Below are 3,331 nucleotides of genomic sequence, written 5' to 3' on the forward strand. Positions count from 1 at the left end.
TTCTGTGTTTTACATGGTTTGGGAAAGAGGATACACTTGTGAAGATTGGCTGTTGGCCATTGACATCCCGCCCATCAGCTTAACAAGGCTCCCTTGACTCCGTGGCCTGTCCTGCCTTTCTGGTTTTTAGACTTTTTTCGCCTGACCCTTTTGCCCCCGGGGGGGGGGCGAGAGATTTCTTTGTAGTGCTGATTTGCTCTCCCAGGTTGCTTGGTTGGCCAAAAAGGGCGTATGCGTTTTTTCCTGAATATATTCAGGAAAAAACGCATACGCCCTTTTTGGCCAACCGCATCATTGTCCACGTTCTGGCGCTTTTCATGTGCTATCGGGGCCATTCCGATGTACCCGTTGACATCCGTTTCCTGCAGTTCTGCCTTGCGTTCAGCGCCTCTTCGGAGCCTGACCTCAATATATTTTGGGGCGATAGTTATCGTTTAGAACTCTGCAGGTTTGGGAAGTGCAGTGCCCCTGAGCTCCATTTCCCAAGTCGCTTTTTTGTGAGTGGGACGCAACACGGCTGGATGGCTTCACGCCCTATTGTCGATCCGGGGTGGCAGGCTGAACCTCTGGTGAATTCTTCTTCGTGATGGGAAATGAGAGTGACATGTGCCCGACCAAACACCTCCAGCGAGTCTCTCATTGGTTCCCCCTCTTGCAGTTCATCCTGCGGACAAATTGCAGACGGTACGAAAGAGGCATGGAAAGGCGCCGAGTCTCCAAGTGGGGAGATTGTTAGTAAGGGGGCCTGAATGGAGAACACGAGCACCAGGAGATGAAAACTGAGGTGAGTTTCAGAAAGCTTTCCCGATCCCACGGTGTAGCATCCGCTGGGTTTCCAATGAGTGCTTTCGCTGTCGGAAGATTGCGTTGAACCTGGAGAGTTGGGACCCATGGAATGGGGAGCACGCAGGATTCCTTTCAAGGGTCTGCATTTGCTTTCCCAACCTCACCAATCGTCTCAGCCCCAAGAGTGTCCAGCCTTATGTCTTCTGCCGCTGGGGCTGTAGATGTGGTCAATCCTGGTTGCATGCCAGTCCCTGAACGCATTTTGGAAGAATTTCTCTCTGTTTTGCCCTGCTTGTTTCTTCTTTATGTTGGAAATGTATCCTCAGAATGGGTCTGAGCTGATTTTCCCTGCTGGCTTTAGGCCGCTTTACACACACTTGATGCACTTACACAGAGATATCAAGACTTAGCTTTTAAGATGCTTACTAGTCGGATAGATACTTGTGCGATGAACAGGGTCTGGTGAGTCCAGTTGATTGAGCAAGGAGTAGGTCGTGTCCATTCCATATTCGGTTTTCGGAAGGGTATCTGTGCTCATTTCAAACTCGAGTTTTATGCGTCACCGCACCTCACCTTTCCCCTGAAGCAGGCATAAGTGTGTTTTCTAAAAGCGTGACTCTGTTCTGTTTGGGGATTCCGTTCATGGGGAGCGATTTTTACATTCCCTCGATAAGTGATATCATAAGTTTCTTTTTTTGTGGGACTTATTTCACTGAGGATGATCGTACCTAAATCCACTCAGGATGCTGCTACCAGCCTCATGACGTGGATTTCATGGCTGAGTGACACTCCATTGGACCTACGTAGCACCACTTGTCCACTTGTCCACTTGTCTTTGTCCACTTCTCCACTTGGCTCTTTCCTGGGATATGAAACGTGTACCGGAGTGGAGGTTCTTGTCAAGACAGCAGCCCTCAACTTTGGGGTCCCTGTGTCTGGTTGATTTTTTCATTTTCCCAAGGTCAACGCCCATGTGTGGAAGTGCCCTATGCTCTGTGGTTCTGTGTTTTACATGTTTTGGGAAAGAGGATACACTTGTGAAGATTGGCTGTTGGCCATTGACATCACGCCCATCAGCTTAACAAGGCTCCCTTGACTCCGTGGCCTGTCCTGACTTTCTGGTTTTTAGACTTTTTTCGCCTGGCCCTTTTGCCCCGGGGGGGGGGCGATAGATTTCTTTGTAGTGCTGATTTGCTCTCCCAGGTTGCTTGGTTGGCCAAAAAGGGCGTATGCGTTTTTTCCTGAATATATTCAGGAAAAAACGCATACGCCCTTTTTGGCCAACCGCATCATTGTCCACGTTCTGGCGCTTTTCATGTGCTATCGGGGCCATTCCGATGTACCCGTTGACATCCGTTTCCTGCAGTTCTGCCTTGCGTTCAGCGCCTCTTCGGAGCCTGACCTCAATATATTTTGGGGCGATAGTTATCGTTTAGAACTCTGCAGGTTTGGGAAGTGCAGTGCCCCTGAGCTCCATTTCCCAAGTCGCTTTTTTGTGAGTGGGACGCAACACGGCTGGATGGCTTCACGCCCTATTGTCGATCCGGGGTGGCAGGCTGAACCGCTGGTGAATTCTTCTTCGTGATGGGAAATGAGAGTGACATGTGCCCGACCAAACACCTCCAGCGAGTCTCTCATTGGTTCCCCCTCTTGCAGTTCATCCTGCGGACAAATTGCAGACGGTATGAAAGAGGCATGGAAAGGCGCCGAGTCTCCAAGTGGGGAGATTGTTAGTAAGGGGGCCTGAATGGAGAACACGAGCACCAGGAGAGGAAAACTGAGGTGAGTTTCAGAAAGCTTTCCCGATCCCACGGTGTAGCATCCGCTGGGTTTCCAATGAGTGCTTTCGCTGTCGGAAGATTGCGTTGAACCTGGAGAGTTGGGACCCATGGAATGGGGAGCACGCAGGATTCCTTTCAAGGGTCTGCATTTGCTTTCCCAACCTCACCAATCGTCTCAGCCCCAAGAGTGTCCAGCCTTATGTCTTCTGCCGCTGGGGCTGTAGATGTGGTCAATCCTGGTTGCATGCCAGTCCCTGAACGCATTTTGGAAGAATTTCTCTCTGTTTTGCCCTGCTTGTTTCTTCTTTATGTTGGAAATGTATCCTCAGAATGGGTCTGAGCTGATTTTCCCTGCTGGCTTTAGGCCGCTTTACACACACTTGATGCACTTACACAGAGATATCAAGACTTAGCTTTTAAGATGCTTACTAGTCGGATAGATACTTGTGCGATGAACAGGGTCTGGTGAGTCCAGTTGATTGAGCAAGGAGTAGGTCGTGTCCATTCCATATTCGGTTTTCGGAAGGGTATCTGTGCTCATTTCAAACTCGAGTTTTATGCGTCACCGCACCTCACCTTTCCCCTGAAGCAGGCATAAGTGTGTTTTCTAAAAGCGTGACTCTGTTCTGTTTGGGGATTCCGTTCATGGGGAGCGATTTTTACATTCCCTCGATAAGTGATATCATAAGTTTCTTTTTTTGTGGGACTTATTTCACTGAGGATGATCGTACCTAAATCCACTCAGGATGCTGCTACCAGCCTCA

This window comes from Kogia breviceps, unplaced genomic scaffold (genome assembly GCF_026419965.1).
Source record: "Kogia breviceps isolate mKogBre1 unplaced genomic scaffold, mKogBre1 haplotype 1 scaffold_56, whole genome shotgun sequence".
Lineage (NCBI taxonomy): Eukaryota > Metazoa > Chordata > Mammalia > Artiodactyla > Physeteridae > Kogia > Kogia breviceps.